Consider the following 23,050-nt stretch of genomic DNA (forward strand, 5'->3'; position numbering starts at 1 on the left):
TGGAAGTTAAACTCATTCTCAAACAAAACTCAGTAGTAAAAATCGTGTGGAAAGGGTGAAGTAATTCTCTTAGTTAGAAGGAGGAAACGCGAGGGAAGTGCTGCCCAAATTTCCTTCTGGTTCAAGAGGGAAAGCTTTACTGATTTAACCATAATGAATAATAAGGAATAACTAGGATCGCAGTCAAGGTAAGAAGTTTATCTCACTCTCTCTTTAAGTGTTTCATGGTAGTGTATCCTTAATATGTTGCATAATTATGTTATTGTTATGTTGCATTACATGTTTAAAATATATTTATCGACAACGGATCCCATGCTTTATGTTTGTTCACAACGATGAAATAAGATTAAATTTTAAGTAGCTAAAGGTTATGTTTCTAGGGCTAATTGTTTTCAATTGAAAGAACAAAACCAAATTTAAAATCGAATCGAAACGAACCGTTTTCTAATTGAAAAAAATATAACATGGATTTTTTAACAAAACCGACATAGAATTTAAAACCAAACCAAATCCTATATATGTGGTTCAGTTCGGTTCGGTTCCGTTCAGTTTCATATTATAAATTTTGGTTCAGTTCGGTTTGATCGAACCGTTTCCATCCCTACTTATAACAGTTAAATCCAAAGATTATATATGGACACAAACTTAAAATTCAACCACTCAACTATTTCTAATTTAACAAACAAAATTCTATTATATATGTATAAGATAAACTCAATATTTCATTATTTTCTTTCCAATTTTCTATTCTTCACGAAGTTGTATCCACCATAACATTAGGTTTGAATGTTTTCTTTTTCTTATTAAGAATTTTAGAAAAACATTAGTTGTCATCCCAAACCAAGCATTTTATTAACACCAATTAATTTGTCATAACTCTTTGACAACCAAATTATTTATTTTGTACAACGCACCACATACCCAAATTCTTGTATAAATATATTCACCCACAACACACTCATCATTCTAAAACAAACAACATCTTTCTTTTTTACATTTTTCACACCATTTTTTCTCCCTTCTCTTCACTTTCTCTTTAATAATTTTCCAAAGATCATGAGAAAGAGTAGAGGAAGACAAAAGGTGGAGATGGTGAAGATGCCAAATGAAAGCCCTCATCGAGAGATTTGTGACACGAAATCCTCCACCGAACTCTGGTATGCTGCAGCTAATTGAAGCTCACCGGAATATCAATGTTTGAGAATTGAATGCACAACTTACTCAAGTGTTGAACCGAGTAGAAATGGAGTGGAAGCATGATGAAGTTTTGATCAAACTACGGAAGGCAAATCAGTTATTATGGAATCTCCATTTGATAACTATTTTGTGTTTTATTTGTTTGTTTTAAAACTAAATCGTTTTCAAAATTCAAAAGTTTTTAAACCTCATTTGATAACTATTTGATCTTTGAAATTTGTTTTCGTTTTCTCCTAATTTGTCTATAACGGTTTCAATATTTTCAAAGAATCATTTCAATCTTTAATAAATTTTAAAAAGAAATAAATGAGAAGTTTTTCAAAACATTAGTAAAAAATAGGTAACAAAAGAAAAAAATCCAAGTATAGAAGTAAACTTTGTAAGCTTAATTTTCAAAATCAAATATCAAAAGTTTTTTTTTTTTCATTTTTAAATATGGTGAAAATGGTCTTGGAAAAAAAAATTAAAGCAAACAAGAATAATTTTTGAAAAATCGAAATCCTTATCAAACAAAACAACTCTAACCTCAAAATCTATGCAATGTTCTAACTTATAATATTCCTATTAAATTACTATTGAATTTAGAAGTATAAGTGAATAAATTATAAACAATCAATAAGTAAACAAATTCTAAACAATCACATATTTAATATTTTATATATATAGGCACAATGTTGGTGGGAGCTTCCCATAGAAGAAATGGAAATGAATCAATTAGAACAACTCAAAGCATTCTTGGATGAGTTAAAGAAGAATGTCACACAACAAGCTGTGATCATATTTTGATTCAAACTTCTAATGGCAATCTGCCGCCGCAGTTCTTCCCAACTCCAACTCCGACACCGATAAACTCTAACCAACAAGCTGGCCTTTTTGTCGTCGATCCGAAGAACATCATCTCCCATCTTCTCTACAATACCTATGGTTCCTATAGACCATGTGGTTTCTTTTGAACTTAAGGAACAAGAAATTCAATTTAGCTTAATTAAGCTAAATTAAAATCTATGTCTTCTCAGTTTACATAGTGTTAAACTAAAATTATTTTTCATACAGTTTGATGATTATATCAAAAGAAATATGATCAATCATAAACCGAACTTTTTCTCTCATATTTTGTAAATGTCAAAACAAATTAATAATGTAAAAATGTTTAGATAATGGTTGGCATATTTGTAGCATTTTGGTTTTCTATTTTGCATGCATTAAGTGAAAAGAGATTTCCTAACTCCCAGATCTCAATACTTAATAACCCATTAATCCTTATAACGTCTTAATCTTAATCATTATTAGTAACTCCTAATTATTCAATTAATAAGCGATTTGTTAGACACAAACTTAAAATTCAACCACTCAACTATTCCTAATTTAATTAACAAAATTATAGAAAACTTCATCAATTATATATGTATAAGAAAAATTCAATATATTTTTTTCTTTGCAATTTTCTATTTCTCACGAATTTGTATGCACTATAACATTAAATTTGAAGTTTTTTTTTCTCTTTTTAAAAATTTTAAAAAGCATTAATTGTCATTTATATTAAGCAAATTGAAATCATGTATGATATCCCAAAACTAGCATTTTATTAACTCTAATCAATTTGTCAAAACTCTTTGACAACCAAATCATTTATTTTGTACCACACACCACCGACCCAAATTTATGTATACATATTCATCCACAGCACACTGAATCTGGTTACAAATAAGGTTATTTATTTATTTGTATTTTCTTACTGAATCTGGTTATTTATTTATTTGCATAATTTTTTTTAGGGGTGACTTGAAAACTTTCTTAGATTTTTTGATCTTTCATGCAATCTGACTTACGAAAGAATAACTTGAGGAAGAACTTTCTATTCCAGTTGTTATGGAGAATTATTATGAGTATTCGGATTGCTTGTGATTCTGTTACTTAAAAAAAATGTAGACGATAAAGAGAGAATTTGTAGAATAATAGTGAGAATTTTATAAATGATTGATTGACTAAAATTTTGGTGTGATAACTATTTAGTTTTTTAAAATTAAGTTTATAATGTTACTTTTATCTATGAATTTCATTGTTTTTTTTATTCACTTTTAATTACAAATTGTTATTGTTTTAGAATTTGAATAAAGATTCAAGTGGTTTTCAAGAACAGAAATTTAGGAAAATATATATATAAATTTTAAAATAGCAAATTATTAATAAAATTATTATCAAATTAGGTTTAAGCATTTATACATAATAATATGTTTTTTTTTTATGTATGTAGAGTCAGCATCCATCGTGACTAATTTTATATGACAACTCACTTGACCTAATAGCATGGTAAATAATAAATTCGAATATTAAATTATAGGTAGGTGATAATTATAGATTGAATTCTTTCTCTCTAAGTATTTTATCAAACTCAAAATCCTTACCGCGATACTATGATTTTTATTACATTTAAATTGTTTAAAATCTACCCTTTTCTATTTTGTTGATCTTCAAATTAAAATCGTTGAGTGTTAAGTGAATTATACAATTTTTTAAATGGGAAGTTGGAAAAAAATAAGTATAAAACATCTGTACCACAAGTAATTTTTTTGGATTAATTTATTTAAAACTCAAGACATTAAATTTACTTTATTGCATCGATAAAGTGTGCACAAAAAGATTGAAAAACGAAATGAAAATCAAATTTCCAATTCGTTTTTTTTTTCTTTCTACTTTTCTCTTTGTGAACGCTATCAATACTTACCTATTGATTTAAAAATAAGAGAAAACAAAATAAATTTCTCTCCTAAACTTTAACCGTGAAATCTTAATTATTTTGTTTCGTGTATCATGCATATAGTTTTATTTAATGAACAAAATTTGACTGCTCATTTCGATTTTAACACATACATACTATATGTCGGTAGAAAAAAATCTAGTACAGTAGTACCTAATCCTTCCATTCATTACATGATTTAAAAATAAGAAAAAACAAAATAAATTTCAAAGTTTAGTTTTCTTTATAACTTTTAATTTATCAAACTATATTCTAAATTTAGATGAGTTGTTACCAATTTATCCACCAATTTTAACAAAACAAGAATGTAAAAATATGATGAAAGTGAAAGTTTAGAGTCAAAATTATATTGATGCTATCAGGATAAGTGTTAGCAAGGTTTATCAAAGTTTCCCTTTCTCTAATGAGTAGAATGAACCAATTTTTATTTAAGAATTATTATACTTCATAAAAAAAAAAAAAAACTAGAAGTTATTCTGTAAATGTCAAAACAGATTAATAATGTAAAAATATTTGGACAATTGTTGCCATATTTATGGCATATCAGTTTTATATTTTTCATACATTAAGGAAACCAGATTTCCTAACTCCCAAATTTCAATATTTAATAATTCATTGTAACTTTTAATTTCCTAATCTTAATGATTATTAGTAACTTCTAATTATTTATTTAGTAATGGATTTACTGTTTTTAATTTTTAAAATCTCAACGAAAATCTAAGTTATCAATTATCAAACCTAAACCATATATATCTATAATTTCTTTTTATGTATATATAAATCATTAACCATGCCTATCAAATTCATATTAATTAATGAGAGTGAAAAGAAAAACTAAAATTCACAATATATGAATAATATTAGGTTAAATTACAATTTTCGTCTTTGGATTTTAAGTGTTTGTTTAAAAGATTCATGAACGTTAAGAAGTGTTATGTATTCTTGATCTTTCAATTTTATAATTGGCCCTAGAACATTAAAAAAATATCTTACACACCGTTGAAGTTTTAATTTTATATCTAATGTGTCTTTGACATATTCAAAATGTATGTCCTACTTGGTTTTTAAAAATCCAGCTTATAAACAATATTTGCATCTATAATTTTTTTTCTTTTTATGTTTTATTATCCACTAATGTTTTGGAAAATCATGTCATTTAAAAAAAAAGTTTACAAAATATGGTTTTGTTTTTATAATTTACCTAAGAGTTCAAGTGTTTCTTCAAGAAATATGAGCACCATAGTATGAAATTTTAGGAGAAATTAAACAAAAATTTTAAAAAACATAAAAATAAAAATAAAAATAAAATCACTACCAGATGAAATCTTAAGTATTAAATGAAATATTAGATATAAAATTAAATCTTATGTCTAATAAAGACTAAAATTTCAATTTAGTGTTTAGTAGATTCATGAATATTTTTTTTAAAAAAAAAAATCGTTGAATAGGTCAAGAACTTATTATATTGAAAAAAAAATTCTTTAAAGAAAAGAGAGAGAATCTAAGATTTAGTTGTTCTTAGGTAACTCCTTGAGGATGCATCCCATCGCATACAGGTGGAAATCCTTAATATGTTTGGTTGTGTAATTAGAAAATGACTGAATTAATAAGAATTGATAGCGGCCTAATTAATTGTTCATTTGCATTAAGAAAGAGCAGTCCTTGACTAAGATTTGATTAGTAGTTCAGAAGTCTAAGTTACTAGCCCAATTATTCTCGAATTACTAATCATGCATTATTGTGAACAAGATTAATTTTCCAATAATCCAAATTCACACATTTGCACTTTTTAGTTGTGCCCTAAGAAATTAAGCATATAGACATGCTATTATTTCTAGCAATCATTGAATAAAAGAAAGTTGGCCAAAAATTCTTAAATCTAGTGTATAGACATTATTTCACATTCAGGAATCAATTTCAGTAAGAATTTATTATAGAAATTCAAGCAACTACGTGAAAGATTATAGAAAATTCAACCTCATACAAAGAAAATTAAGAATTTAACCTAAACTAAACTAGATCACTCACCTTAATGAAGCATCTCCTTCAAAATTTGATCAAGTAATAGCATGGATGCATAAAAAATAAGGTAAGAAACAAAGAAAAAGTGTAGAAAGATAAAAAAAAAAAAAAAAAAAAAAATTGAGAGAAAATAAAGTCAAGTTCTGATCTTTCCGTGAAAATGGCTAAAATTTCATTTTATATTTAACGTGTAGCATTGCAATGGTAAGGAGAGCGTTGCAATTCTTTTGTCGATTCAAGACCTCAAGCATTGAAGTGGGGTTGATGTAGTGTTGCAACTCTGGACAAATTTGGAGGGCACACGTGTTTCTTCTTTTTTCTCATTAAAACTAATAGTATTGCGACATGTAGCATCATGGAACTTCCCTATTTATGCATCTACTGCCTTTCAACATTACACAATAGCATTGGGGTGGGGTTTTGACACTGCTGGGATGACATTTTCATAATTTCTTGTGTCTTCTTCATGTTAGTTGACTCCAAAATGCATTTTGACTCCATTTTAACTAAAATTTCTCCTAAATGACTCTTTTCCCCTTCCGAGATGAATTTACCTACGAAATGAACATTTTATGCATAAGAATTGTATAAAATGAATATAGTTAACGATAGAAAACTAGTTTTTTTTAGAGTTATAATTACCTTAACCCAAAAACCAATAAACTAAGACCCTAGGTTATCTACTATAACTTAAACATTAAACATGTATGTAGAGACATACAGGTGGATCCATCTTTAAGTGATAAACTAACAATCTGTAATAGATAGATAAGGTTGGGTACCTTATCCTAGTGACACTACGAATATGGCCCGCTTAGTAGTTGTTACAATTGTTGTAAAGTGCTTTAAGTGATCTAATCTTGATCATTCATGTGGAGATATGTGAGCGAATTTATTCTATACAAAGAGTTTATATAAGACTGGACGACGAAATGAATAATCTCTCTATATAAAACCATTACTAGAAGAGACCTATATTTCACAAGAATGACCATAGGTGACTTAACTTGATCCTGAGTGAGTTGTGAACTCCTGCATATGAAGTCTCTCCTTTGATTTGCATGGGTGAGAGTGACAACTAGTCGATTCTCAACCCTTGAGAGTAACGGGTAAGAACTCTTGGTAGTATCCATTGACGTTGTTGTGATCGTGTGTTCGTAAATTTGAGAGAGAGTCCTATTTGTTCATGATGGGAGAGGATTCGTAGAGATTTTTTTGTCTCCAAGGTAAGATCCATGAATCCCTATCTTCCTCTCTATTTTTCTTTGAAAGCATGTTGTACAAATTAGCAGTTGTTGTTTATCTTGTAAAATTCTTGTTGCTCTGGATTTTTTGTTTGTTTCTGAAATTGAAATTAAAATCATATGACATTCACACGCTTTCACTTGGGATTCAATCCCTTCACAAATCTCTAACATTTTTTTAAAAAAATCATGATCATTATCAAATAAAACAACTCCAACCATAAAATGTATGCAATTTTCTAACATCTGATATTCCTATTAAATTACAATTGAATTTAAAAGTGTGAATGAATATATTATAAACAATAATATATTTTATATTATATATATATATCGGAACAATGTTAGTGGGAGGTTCCCATAAAAGAAATGGAAATGCATCCACTAGAACAATTTAAAGCATTATTGGAGGAGCTAAAGGAGAATGTCACACAACAAACTTATGAGATTTTGATTCAGACTTCTAATGGCAATTCGCCACCATAGTTCTTTCTGACTCCGACTCCGACAAACCCTAACTAGCAAGCTAACCTTTTCGTCGTCGATTCGAAGAACATCATCTCCCATCTTCCTTACAACTATATTTCTTATGGATCAAGACGTTTCTTTTGAACTTAAGGAAAAAGAAATTCAATTTAGCTTAATTAAGATAAATAAATATCTACGTGTTTCAATTTACAAAGACTTCAATTAAAATTTTTTACACAGTTTGATGATTATATCAAAAGTTATATGATCAATCATAAAACTGAACTTCTTCCCTCATTATAATATAACTTTATGTTTGTTTAATTATTGGATTATGGTTAGTTTACTACCAATCTTAACTATTAGTTTTATGTATCATGCATATAGTTTTGTTTATTGAACAAAATTTGACTGCTAATTTTGATTCCATCATACACATACTATATGACGGTGGAAAAAAATCTAGTATTATCGTAGTACATAATCTTTCCATTTATTATTTAACACGTCATTACATAATTTAAGAATAAGAAAAATAAAATAAATTTTACAGTTCAATTTTCATCAAAACTTTTAACTTCATCAAACTAGATTCCAAACATAGATGAGTTTTTACTAGTTTATCCACTAATTTTAACCAAAATAATGTAAAAAACACTATAACAATTTTTATCTATTTCGATGTTTTTTTCCCGACGAATCAATTTTCATCGACATAAACTGGTTTTTCTCGACGTAATTTTGATATTTTGGCCAAAATGAAGGACCTACATTTTTTTTTACATATTTATGTCCACGCAACTAGGCAGTTATGTCACACCCCGCCCCGAGCTACACTCCTGAGCCCTAGGAGAGGCATGAGATTAACTGATGCTACTTTGGTTAACCTACTAGTTTCTTTTTAATAACCTTACTTATAACAGCAGCGAAAAAATATTACATGATTTAATTAGAAACTAGTTTACAAATTCAAGTTACGTTTACATGAAAGACATTATCCTGACAACCAATCTCATTTAATACTATTTCTAGACTTGTGGCAGACCTTGACCAACATCGCAACCTGGAGTCGTCAGCTACCTGCAAGAGAAATATAGAGACAAACCATGAGCTTTACAAAGCTTAGTTAGTGGTAAAACAAATACAAATCTTTTACAAGCATTATCACGAGGTTCCCACGCAAACCTCCACCATACCTTGAAGCTTTCATAAACCCACCTACACACACGGTAGATGGTTAACATTTCATAACTAAAAATATCAACCTATGTGCACATAGTTCTCCCTTTCATGGCTTAGAAGCTAGGCCCGTCGGCCCTCTGACCATCCCATTCAAGGTTTTCTGACCATGAATACACACACGGTAAGGATTGATTTTCGGCTCAATCTCTAGGCCCACAGACCCCCTGACCATCCCAACGTCGTATTATTCTCATAATATAAACTACAACATATCAACTCAAAATATGCTTAAAAGTGTAAAAGAAGTAACCACTCACAGTGATCTATTGAGATCTTTCTTCCTAGTTCACCTGGTTTCCCTTGTTCCTCCGTTGGACCCTATTTCAGGTTTAAATTTAAGCTTAGATTACTCACTTTTTCGGGCCTTATCTCAAGACATTTCTTTCTTAAAACATGTGTGAAAATGTCTTATTTATAATACCTTAAAGTTTCGCCTTGAAATTCCTTGGCAAAAGTTTCGAGTCTCAAGTTTATTCTTCCTGGCCCGACTGTCTCTTCACTGGTGAGCACCTCTTGGTTTTCTTTGAATTTGACAGTCTTAGAGTTAGAATTGTATTAAGGTAGCCCACACACTGAAACTACACTTAATTTAGAAACTTTTGGTCCAAAGATCACCTGATTTACACGAGTAGTTTGGAAAAGGTTCTTGTTTGAAGTTAGCCTATGCATCTGTCTATACAACCCTGTTCCCTTCCGCACCTTTGCTTGTACCTCTGCCCAAACACTGCCTTCCCTCCTTCAAATATCTCTTATTCTTTCCTTTCTTTGTGGTTTTTATGTACTTAAGTGATGTGTGTGTTGAAGTGAGGCGTTTTGCCTCTTTTATAGGCGTTCAACCCTTATCCTTTGCCCGACACCTCTTCTCTTGATCACATCCAAGTGTTTTCCTTATCTTCTGCCAACTCCCAACCTCTTCCACCTCCTGCTTGATGTGTCTTCACCATATACTATCAACGCATCCCTCACATCAACGCAATCTTAAGTGTCCTCCTCCTTCATAGCCAACACTTAAGGCTTAACTTTGCATGTCTGCTTATGCACCCACCTTATTTACATAAGGCCTAAGACTCCTTCCTAACAAGCCACATGTCTGGATGACATCCTTAGATGCGTCCATCCACCCTCATATGCGTTCGTCCAACTTCATATGCGGTCATCTAGCCACAAATGCGCCCATTCAATTGCCGCAACATTTCTATGTCCGGACACCACCAATCGGCGCATGTGTCCATCCTGGCTTGTCTTACCGCCACATAGTTTATCGCCTAACACTGTTACCGCGTACTACCAACACATAACGTTGCCACATAGTATCGACGCACAGCATTGCCGAATAGCATCAGCGTGTGACACCAATGCATAGTGCTGCCGTATATCATCGACACATACCTTCGGTCGCACGACGCATAGCACCACCGTATGACACCAACGCATGGTGTTTCCGTATACCATCGACGCATACCTTCGATCGCACACCTTCGCATCGCCGCATGCGTAGCACCGCCGTATGCATAGCATCGCTGCATGCGTAGCACCCCCGTATGTATAATCGCCACATGCCCACGCACTACATGCCCTCGCACTGCATGCCCTCGCGTAGCGTCACTGCATGCCATTGCGTAGCACTACCGCATCCATCACCGTATGCCTCGATCGCCGCATGCCTCGATCGCCGCATGCCTCTATCGCCGCATGCCTCTATCGCCGCATGCCTCCATCGCCGCATGCCTCCATCGCCGCATGCCTCCATCGCCGCATGCCTCCATCGCATTCATTGTGCCGCATGCGTTGTTCTAACCTCTCAAGACATTGGCTGCCGTATGCATTGTTCTTGGTCATACTTCAGCCTCTTTCAATGCTCAAGTAACCTCTCAAAACTTCATGGCTAACACATGGCACCATACCAACGCATTATCAAACACTTAGTCATTTTTCTCCTTGGCTTCCAATGCATGGTTATACTTAGCCAAATTTCACTAGTTATGCCTTATTTCCAAAGTTATTTAACAAATCCTTTTAATCACTTAGAAATTTCATATTCTCTAACTTAGGATCTAACTTATACTTAGTTAATCTCTTTTATTTATGCTTAAAAGGGAAAATGGAATTCTGGGTTTCACATTTACTCCCCCCTTAAGAAAATTTCATCCTCGAAATTTAAAGCAATACTGTAAACATCTCTTAGTCATTTATCTCATCCTTTTCAACTTTATTTAATTACTTAAGTTTTATTTAAACTTCACATAGGTTCCATTCCCAAGTACTCCTTCCTTTAAAACCAGTAATCCTTCTAGGCTTGGTTTCCCCCTAAGCTACTGGCTGGATCATTGGTTGGACAGTCTTTACACTGATGACCGAATTCTTCACATTTTAAGCACAAACTTTCTCTCCCCTCTTGGTCTCACCAATGACTCTTATGACACCTACGGCAGGGGTAGTCTTTAGTCGTGTCAAAGGTTGGTTCCCAGTGACTAAGGAAACGTTGAAATTCTGGGCACTGTTTCTTTTTATGCCCTGCGCATCTACAGATATAACATTTATCCGTTCTCCTTAAACATTCCCCAGGGTGGTACTTCCCACATCTATCACATAACAGGTTCCTTGCTTGACTTGATCCCATCTAGCTAACAATAATTTCATCAAACAAACATACTTTGTTAAAATATATTTATTAATCATAAACAAAACATATTTACAAAGGAGTAATTTTTGTACAACATCTATAATGGAAAATAGTACACATCTATTTACACTTCGGGGGTTTTTACCTTGCCTTTGTCCTCCTTCCCTAACTAGGGGCAGTTCCATTTATTGTGACCAACTTCTCCGTAGTTATGCATACATTTTCCCTTCCATAGCAGCGCCTAAAGTGATATCTCTTACAATTTGAACACCACAGCCTTTGGGTGCTGGCTACAGATTCGTTAGGCTTGTATACTTTTTCTAGTGTAAGCTCTTTTGTTGTCTTCTGCTTTCCAAAGTTGGTCTTACTTATCTTTTTATCTAAAACTCCAAAGGAGTACTTCTGGCTCTTTTCTCGCTCACCCACGGATTCCATTGTTGCTAACGATCTTAGGCTAGCTTCCACACGTAATGTTGTCTCTACTAATTTTGGAAATTCCTGCCTATCAATGCTGGCAGTTACGTGCATTCGTATCTCTCCTCGTAGTCCTTCCTCAAATTTCCTACATCTTTCAGTTTCATCTAATATTATACTGGCAGTGTATTTGCTAAGTTCAGTATATTTTTGTTCATACTCGCCTACTGATAGTGAGCCTTGTACGGGTTTAAGGATAGAATTGTTCATGGAAGGCTTTTCCAAATTCCTCCCAGGTAACTTCCTTTCTTCCCCTTCTTCTATCTTCAAATACGCGCCACCAATTCTCAACTCTTTTCTGTAGTAGAAAAATGGCTAGTGCTACTTTTCTATCTTCAGGGCATCACATTACCTTGAAACATTTTTCTATCATTAAAAACCAGGCTTCCGCATCTGCTTGGTTCATGGTTCCTTCAAAGGTCGAGGCTTCTAATGCCTTCAACCGTTCAATACCAAATCGTTTCTCGGGGTCTACTGACATCCCTCCTAAGTTTTCGACCAAGTACCGAGCAAATTTTCCCATCATTTGCTCGTCACCTCCAGTCTCTTCCTGCGGATGACTTGACCCGCCCTGGTCCTCTCCTGTTGTTTTTGAGGTAGCATCTTAAGTCCCCACCGGTTGCTTGTGCGGTCTTCCATGTGGCATGATTCCTATAATAAACCACACATTTAGACATACTATAGTATCACTATGCTTTTCTCTTGTTTAACCTTTCCCAAAACCTTATGCTCCGAGACCAAGTTGTCACACCCCGCCCCGAGCTTACAATCCTGAGCCCAAGGAGAGGCATGAGATTAACTAATGCTACTTTTGTTAACCTACTAGTTTCTTTTTAACAACCTTACTTATAACAGCAGCGGAAAAATATTACATGCTTTAATTAGAAACTAGTTTACAAATTCAAGTTACGTTTACATGAAAGACATTATCCCGACAACCAATCTCATTTAATACTATTTCTAGACTTGTGGCAGACCTTGACTAACACCACAACCTGGACTCATCAGCTACCTGCAAGAGAAACACAGAGACAAACCATGAGCTTTACCAAGCTCAGTGAGTGGTAAAACAAATACAAGTCTTTTTAAAGCATTATCACGAGGTTCCCACGCGAACCTCCACCATACCTTGAAGCTTTCACAAACCCACCTACACACACGGTAGATGGTTAACATATCATAACTAAAAATATCAACCTATATGCACATAGTTCTCCCTTTCATGGGCTTAGAAGCTAGGCTCGTCGGTCCTCTGACCATCCCATTCCAGGTTTTCTGTCTCACAGGCTCAGGAATTAGACTTCTTGGTCCCCTGACCATCCTGTAAGGATTGATTTTGGGCTCAGGCTCTAGGTCCAAAGACCCCCTGACCATTCCAACGCCGTACTCATCTCATAATATAAACTACAACATATCAACTCAAAATATGATTAAAAGAGTAAAAGAAGTAACCACTCACAGTGATCTGTTGAGATTTTTCTTCCTAGTTCACCCAGTTTCCCTTGTTCCTCCGCTGGACCGTATTTCAGGTTTAACTTTAAGCTTAGATTACATGTTCTTTTAGGTCTTATCTCAAGACATTCCCTTCTTCAAAAATTTTTGAAAATGTCTTAACTATAATACCTTAAAGTTTCTTGAAATTCCTTGGCGAAAGTTCCGAGTCTTAAGTTTATTCCTTCTAGCCCGAATGTCTCCTCACTGGTGAGCACCTCTCGGTTTTCCTTGAATTTGACAGCCTTAGAGTTAGAATTGCATTAAAGCAGCCCTCACACTGAAACTACACTTAATTTAGAAACTTTTGGTTCAAAAATCACCTGATTTTCACGAGTAGTTTGGAAAAGCTTCTTGTTTGAAGTTAGCCTATGCGTCTGTCCGTACAACCCTGTTCCCTTCGGCACCTTTGCTTGTACCTCCGCCCGAACACTGCCTTTCCTCCTTTGAATATCTCTTATTCTTTCCTTTCTTTGTGGTTGTTATGTATTTAACTGATGTGTGTGTTGAAGTGAGGCATTCTGCCTCTTTTATAGGCATTCAACCCTTCTCCTTTGCCCGACACCTCTTCTCTTGATCACATCCAAGTGTTTTCCTTATCTTCTGCCAAACTCCCAGCCTCTTCCACCTCTTGCTTGATGTGTCTTCACCCTACACTATCAACACATCCCTCACATCAATGCAATCCTAAGTGTCCTCCTCTTCCATAGCCAGCACTTAAGGCTTAACTTTGCATGTCTGCTCATGCACCCACCTCATTTACTTAAGGCCTAAGACTTCTTCCTAACAAGCCACATGTCTGAATGATGTTCTTAGATGCGTCCATCCACCCTCATATGCGTTCGTCCAACTTCATATGTGGTCATTTAGCCACAAATGCGCCCATCCAATTACCGCAACATTCCTATGTCTGAACACCACCAATCGACGCATGCGTCCATCTTGGCTCGTCTTACCGCCACATAGTTCATCGCCCAATGCTGTTGACGCGTACTACCAATGCATAACGTTGTTGCATAGAATCGATGCATAGTGTTGCTGCATAGCACCGATGCATAGCATCACCATGTGAAACCAACGCATAGTGTTGTCGTATACCATCGACGCATACCTTCGGCAGTACGACGCATACCATGCCGTATGACACCCACGCATAGTGCTGCCGTATACCATCGACGCATACCTTCGACCGCACACCTTCGCACCGCCGTATGCGTAGCATCCCTGCATGCCCTTGCACCACATATCCATTGCCACATGCCTTGTCACACCTCGCACCATACCCTTCTAACCTGAATGGAATGGTGACTGCAGCAGTTACCAACCCTTTTGTTGGCACTTACTGCCTATCTTTCCTTAAAATAATACTCAAACCCTGAGTACATACATAATAACTCATAGCTTAACACATTTACATTACAGGGTTTCGCAGCATTGCTTTTACATAGATAATACAACCTAGTGAGCCCCATCAAGAATACTAGTAACTAGACAGACACATGTGTACTAACTAATACAGGTCTTTAATTACCCTTCCTTCAACCTGTTTCTTTGAGTGGCAGAGCAGTAACAGAATAGTCCTTTGGGAACTGACTGCTACCTGAAAAAGAAAAACATTCGAAATCTCATGCTTAAACTGAAAGCTTGAAAACATAATACTGTAACTTAAAATATACCAAGCAAACGTGTACATAAAACCTTTTAAACCATTGTATCTGAAATCTGAATCTTAGTTGAGAATGAACATTCACTGCCCTAATTCCCAACGTCAAGCCATGGCCAGATGAGACCTCTACTTTGACCTGTTCACATTAAATTATGGCTAGAAGAGATCCCTAAGTCGATCTCTTTAAATATACCGATGGAATCTCAAGCAACATCCTTAAGACATAAACGTTGACAACAACTCTTAAACATCAATAATCATCATTATTCCCTAGCTGAGAACAAGCATACATCGCTCTAGCTCCCAACGTCTATTATTGGCCAAGAGACCCCAAATTCGAAAATTCATAACTCAAAATCCAGCCCTCTTTTGAAGAAACTTCCTTCTACAAATATGTTTAGAATTTCTTTAGCAACATTACCTTAACATTTCAGCTTAAAATTCCTTGTCGTTTAATCTGGATATTCAAAATTTCATCATTGGCCCCAATTCAAGTAGCTGCCTGCTTGTTCAACAATTTCAAATTCAAACTTCAGAATTATATAACTCGATTTGCAGGCCTCATCTTAAAAAGTTTCATTTCACAGAGTTGTTTATAACTGAGTTAAAATATTACCTCAAATTTTTAGCTCAAAACGCTTCGTAATTCATCATGGAGCTTCAATTCTTCACTGATGGCCTAGATTCACCTGAGAAACGAACCCTTCGTCTTTATTTTGCCCCTCTGGCTTTATTCCGACAAGTTTTTCTTCTAGCAACCCAGCCACAGAAAATGGACACATAGAGCTTTCGAATGCCGCTAAAATTACACAAATAGTCTAAGTAGTTTGTCCCAACCGACCCAATGAATTAGACCTTCTTGCTTATATTACCGCTCAAAATCCAGCATAAACCCTCCTTGTGCCACCTAGCTCACTATTGGTGATGAAGGGCTAGGATTTAGCAAATTTCCTTTTGCTAACGTCACTCACAATATTACTTCAACACTACACCTCATTAGATGGCATGGTCTCATTCATATGCTTATTATGCATTCTATAATCAAGCATGACCTTCCTTAGCCTAGCCGAGTTTTGTCCCACTTTTACACTTAGCTACCCAAGAGCCTATTTCTTCTTGCTTCAATCTTCTACCCTTCCTAAGACATGGCTTCATTTAGCTCATTAGAAGACATCACATTACTTACTCTTACTTGAAGTAATTAGGGTTCGGGTTTTACAAATTCTTCCCCCCAAAAGAAATTTCGTCCTCGAAATTTGCTCAGACTTAAACTAGAGTTTCATAACATCCTTTGATCGTAAACTTTACAACATTCTTCTTTTCTTTCTTCTTTTCTCCATTTTACTACGCTTCTGCTGCGCTACTCCGATATTAGCTCTGTTCATATTAAGTAATACTAATATGTATGAACAACTTGGTCATCATAGTTCACTGTATTTTTCACATCCTCTGATGACTCTTCCATTCTCCACTGAGTCATAATATTCATTTATTACTAGGGTGGCCCTTTTTCATTTCCCAGTAATACCACTGGAACATTCTTTTCCAGTTGTCATACCTTTGAATTAATTGCTAGTTGTGAAATCAATATTTATGTCAACTAGACTTCTCGATCTGACCTAGAGCACTCTTCTCAGGATGTCCTTTTTATCCATACTTGGGAGAAGACATTCTTTGTACTATAACATTTCCCAAACTAGTATACATAAGGTTTTCTTATCTGTACCAGTCCCTAGCTCAGTTACAATTCAAACTTCGAGCTATTACTTGGAAAATCAGCAAGTCTGGATCTTTTCCTTTTTGTCTTCTACTGACCATTTGTTCCTTACTTTTATACTCAATATACCCCTGGTATATTTTGAGCTCATTGTTGCTCATCTTTTCCCTCCTCTTAGGTTTAATCTGACTAGGACTTCCTCTAGATTACATCCTTTCCTATGAATTCACTAGAATAGACTTCACGTTTGCCACCAACCTCTGAGCAAACCTACTATACATTCTATTTCTAGTGAAAAGTCTATGTTTACCTGTGTGACTCCCAACTTCCACTCAGGTACCGATAGTGGATTGAGTAATCCTGTCGGCCTTTTCCTTCCAGGTTTCACTTGTTAACAAATCAAACATCATATAGTACTTTCCTTATTTTGCTAGACTATGCCTTAGTCTATTAGTCTAGTGTGGTCATTTTGCTCACTCCTTATCATTCTTTACTGTGTTACTACTTAACTGGGAAGGAGCTTCTCTTGTTCTCTTCCTACAATCATAACTTGCATTCTTAGTTGATAGAGAATCTTTACTCAATCCCTCAACATCAATTCATGGCTAGAATGGAGTGTTCTCGACACTATCAATCACAACTTTTATTTTATTCATGTGATTCTAGTTTAAGTACCATTATACCTTAGGTACTATTGCTCAAATACCTTCTCCGTGTCCTTCAGTATCGAGCTATTCAAATTCTACTGCAAGGCTTCAGTACCTTCTCTATGTAGATCAGTACTGAGTTATCTATACTTACTTGCTTGCATATTTTTATCTCTTAATAACTTAGTTGCCGAAACACATTCCTTACTAACGCATCCTCATGGTTATTGTAAAATGTAGCATAAATACAACATTGTGCGTTGTTTGGTAACTATTTGAGAATAGTTGTCATAAATAGCTTTCAGTAAACATATATTGCTAAACATTCATAAGCTTTAACAATTTACCTAAAACATTTAGAGCATTTAAAGTCACTCACTCTGCTGCTGGAACCATATGACCAAGAGAAACAAGCTGGTCTAACCAGAAATCACATTTGCTAAACGTGGCATACAACTGCTTCTCTCGCAGTGTCTACAAAACTATCCTCAAATTTTTCCCGTGATCTTCCTTACTACTTGAATACACCAATATGTCATCAAGGTGATACACTGGATCTGTTGTAACCCTTATTTATTAATTCCTGTAACTGAACTTTCAACTCCTTAAGTTCTTCTGGCACCATACTTAATGGTACCTGAAAAATAGGTGTTGTATCTGGAATTAAATCGATAGTAAACTCAATTTCCTTGTCAGATTGTAAATTTGATAACTTTTTAGGGAAAACATCCAAGAACTCTTGTACAACTAGTATATCTTCAGGTTTCATCTTCTCGTCCTATGAAACCATCACATGGGCTAAATAGGCCTCACATCTTTTACTTAGCAGCTTCCTAGCCTTCACTACTGATATTAGGCTTCCTGAAAATATTCTTTTGCTTCCTACAATACTGTCTCTTGCCTACCAAATCTCTCAAACATTATCCATCCTTAAAACAATTCATACGGTTGTAACATTTATTCGGAAAATCCATGCTCTAGAGTGACATCAATTCTATGAAATCTAATGGAGTCACTTTATAACTATACTTATCAACAACTACAGAGCTTGTAAAACTCTTATACTATTATAACCTCTCTACAGTATAATAATAACTACTTAGGGGCATGCTCTCCACAATCTTTCCTACAAGCAGTGCAACATGCTAGATAATAATAAGGTATAACACCATAGGCAACTAGTTCATAAATATACTGGTACATAAAGTTACTTTACCATTCACAACATTAGGTATCTTCTCTGCCTCCTAGTAGGACATTTCGTAAAAACCTACCCTGCCGCTGAGATCGTCCTGTTCTTTCTCATTTTTCTTCTCTTGAATCCCTTCCTTGGCTCCTGAGCAACTAGGCTTATCTATCGTCTGTAAAGTCATTCCGTGTTCTATCTGAACTCCTCGACCTAGTTGGGCATTCCTTCTTGAAATGTCCGTCCTGTCCATACTGGAAACATACGTTTTTCCCTTTATAACATGTCCCTTGATGATGCTTACCACAATTCATGCATAAGGGTTTCTTACTCGTACCAGCTACCAGCTCGATAGGATGCCAAAACCTTGATCTATCATCCATACTAATCATAAGTCTTGGCTTCTTCCTTCCTACCCTATGTTGACTTGTAGCTCCCTGTCCTTTATCAATACCTATTAGGTCATTTTCAATATCGTATTTCTTTCCGAATCCGCCAGAATGGATTCAACACTTTCCGCTAACCTCTTGGCGATCCCGTTAAATATTCTATCCTCTAACTGAGGATCTGTTCCTGTTTGCAGAATCCTCGACTCCCCGCCTAAAGTCGTTTCCTGATTTACCGGGTCTTTACCTTTTCGTTATCTAACATTTGAATTCCCTCGAATATCGAAACTTTTAAAGGTAGGGTCAAGGTTCCCGTTGTCTGTCTGCCTGCTCTGCTTGCCACTTTTACTTGACATCTTCCTCTTACTTAGGTAGTACACATGCTAAGGACTCAAGACTCAGACTTATATATATATAAACTTTTCCCCTCTCTTCCCAAAATCTTTTGCTCTAATACCAACTTGTCACACCCTGACTCAGGGTGTATTACCTACGTGCACGTGGTTATAACTGAGTACCGTCATACCTTAGTTACTTGACTAGGATACCTTCTCATTGTCCTTTAGTATCCTTAGGACACCTTCTCATTGTCCTTCAGTATTCTTAGGATACCTTCTCATTATCCTTCAGTATCCGTCATATAACTGGTCATAAACATTTATTTGAAAAGATACCTTCTCATTGTCCTTCAGTATCTGTCATGTAACTAGTCATAAACCTTTAGTTGAACACTAAGACTTAGTGTTCAAATCATCATACTAGTTCATCCATCATATTGGTTCATCATAAAAATGGAGTTACTTAAACATGCTGAAAGTATTTGGACAAGATAGCATATCTAAATCATGTCAATTCCATGGAAAAACATGCTTTACTTAGCATGAGAAACAGTTTCACAAATATGTTGCTTAGCAATTCATTTAAACACTTAGCATGAGAAATATCTTCAAGAAATCATCGTTTCTAAATCATTAAAATAGTAAGTCATCACATAGTCACTCACAGCTTGTTGCCTCTTAACAGGTTATACGCCTCTTCTAGCTCTTATTGGCCTGAAAGGACATAATTCTCGGTTAAACTACTTAGAATTCTTAGCAAAATACCTCAAATAGTTCATTTACTAATGGAACTTTCATCATCAAAGACAACTTTACTAGTGAGATTCTCCTCATGAGCAAGATCCTCATGAGCGAGATCCTCATGACCGAGATTCTCCTCATGAGCAAGATCAAACTTTTCCTAGCGATACTCACTTTACCAGCGATACTAGCGATACTAGCGATACTCACCTTACCAGCGACACCAGCAATACTCAGCCCAATTTCTAGTGAGATTTCCTTCTAAAGCGAGATCCTCAGCACAAAATTAGCAAGATTCCCTTCATAAGTGAGATCTTCCTTCTCCATATGAGTTGTTTGCTTATTCTTCCCAAGCAGTTGTCTTCTTATGTACAGATTCTCTGTTACAACTTCAAAAATTCATAACTCAAAATCCAGCCCTCTTTTGAAGAAACTTCCTTCTACAAACATGTTTAGAATTGCATTAGCAACTTACCTTTACATTTCAGCTTAAAATACCTTGTCGTTTAATCTGGAGATTCAAAACTTCATCATTGGCTCCAATTCAAGCAGCTGCCTGCTTGTTCAATAATTTCCAGTTCAAACTTCAAAATTATATAACTCGATTTCCATGCCTTATCTTAAAAAGTTTAATTCTAAAGAGTTTTTTATAACTGAGTTAGCAATATTACCTCAAAGTTTTAGCTCAAAACGCTTCGTATTTCTTCCTGGTGCTTCAATTCTTCATTGATGGCCTAGATTCACCCGAAAAACGAACCCTTCGTCTTTATTTTGCCCCTCCGGCCTTATTCTGGTGAGTTTTCTTTCTAGCAGCCCAACCACAGAAAATAGACACATAGAGCTTTCGAATGCCGCTAAAATTACACAAATAGCCTAGTTTGTCCAAACCAACCCAATGAATTCGACCTTCTTGCTTATATTACCGCCCAAAATCCATCATGAACCCTCCTTGTGCCACTTGGCCCACTAATTGTGATGAAGGGCTAGGATTTAGAAAATTTCCTTTTGTTAACTTCACTCACAATATTATTTCAGCACTACACCTCATTAGATGGCATGGTCTCATTCATATGCTTATTATGCATTCCATCATCAAGCATGACCTTCCTTAGCCTAGTCGAGTTTTGTCCTACTTTTACACTTAGCTACTCAAGAGCCTATTTCTTCTTGCTTCCATCTTCTACCCTTCCTAAGACATGGCTTCATTTAGCCCATTAGAAGACATCACATTACTTACTCTTACTTGAAGTAATTAGGGTTCGGGTTTTACATAAAGTGACTTTTAGAAACTTTTTAAGTTTTTTTTAGAGTCAAAGTTTCACTTAGGTAGTAATAAATTTTAAATTTGTGTAGCAAAAAAAGGAAACACATAAGAAGAATAGAAAAGGTCTCAATTTCAACCATTGTTATGGGTCCTAATCCTTTTTAAAAGTGCAAAATGAATTATTATGTTGCAAATTCATTGTTGTTTTATTCATTATCAAATGATTCTGACTAATAATTGTTTTTATTGAACTATAGACAACAAAAAATGGTGATGATGTTGGCCTAGTAGATTTTTTTTACAAAAGTCACTTCTCAGAGAAGGATGGGTGGGTAAGCGAAGCCACCAAAGATGCATATATACGTTGTATTATATTATACATGTGTAAATTTATGTTAAATATGTGTGTTTTAGTGAATTTAATTAGTAACTTGTTACATTGTTATGTAGCTATCTTGCAGCTATGGTAGCCAATATAGATACTTTTATTTCAACATTCTCTATATTTTTGGTGTGTTTAAGAAAGTTTGTAGTTTTGTAGAAATCTTTTTTTTTTCTTTTGCTACTTTGTAGGTTTCAAGAGAAAAATTATTTTAGCTTATTTAGGAGGGAGGGGTTTCGAGACTTTTTAGGAACTTTATTTTAGCTTATTTATAGCTTTCGAGAGATGGACTATATATTTTTAGGACTATTGAATTACTTATTTAGTCTCAAAAGTTGTATAAGTAGATTTACAACATGTTCGTAGCATAGTAAAATGGTTGTTTGTAATGTTTACATCGCGTTTATAGCATAGTTTAGGCTTCTAGGACATTTTGAATGAAGGTTTTAGTCTTGAAAGAAATTTAGGTGGATTTAGGAGGGAGGGGTTCACAACATGGGAGGGACTCCGACACTTTCTAAGAAATTTCTTTTGGCTTATTTATAGCTTTCGAGAGATGGGCTGTATATTTTTAGGACTATTGAATTACTTATTTAGTCTCAAAAGTTGTATAAATGGGTTTATGAAATATTCGTAACATAGTAAAATGGTTGTTTGTAGTGTTTACGACATGTTTGTACCATAGTTTAGGCTTCTGGGACATTTTGAATGATTGTTTTAGACTTGAAAGAAATTTAGGTGAATTTAGGAGGGAGGGGTTCACAACGTGGGGAAGGGTTCCAACACTTTTTAGGAACTTTCTTTTGGCTTATTTATAGCTTTTGAGAGATGGGCTATACAATTTTAGGACTATTTAATTACTTATTTAGTCTCAATAGTTGTATAAGTGGATTTACGACATGTTCATAACATAGTAAAATAATTGTCTGTAGTGTTTACAACATGTTTGTAACATAGTTTAGGCTTCAAGGACATTTTGAATGACTGGTCTAGTCTTGAAAGAAATTTAGGTGGATTTAGGAGGGAAGGATTCACTTCGACACTTTCTATGCATTTGTTGCTACTTTGTGGTTTTAATGGCATTTAGGTGGAACTAAGACACGTTCGTAGTATTGGAGGGAGGAGGGGGTGAAATGTATATGTTGTAATTATTTTTTAGATTATCTTGAAGCCTAATTATGCTCTTTAAAGGAACTTTGTTCTT

At 34.7% G+C, this 23,050-nt stretch overlaps 1 pseudogene; it reads left to right on the forward strand.

The window, feature by feature from the left end:
• Positions 1-1,056: 1,056 nt before the first annotated feature.
• On the forward strand, positions 1,057-2,150 carry LOC150032625 (agamous-like MADS-box protein AGL62; annotated as a pseudogene).
• The last annotated feature ends 20,900 nt before the right edge of the window (positions 2,151-23,050 follow it).

This window comes from Benincasa hispida, chromosome 11 (genome assembly GCF_027475165.1).
Source record: "Benincasa hispida cultivar pf3 chromosome 11, pf3_genome.v1.1, whole genome shotgun sequence".
Classification (NCBI taxonomy): Eukaryota; Viridiplantae; Streptophyta; class Magnoliopsida; order Cucurbitales; family Cucurbitaceae; genus Benincasa; species Benincasa hispida.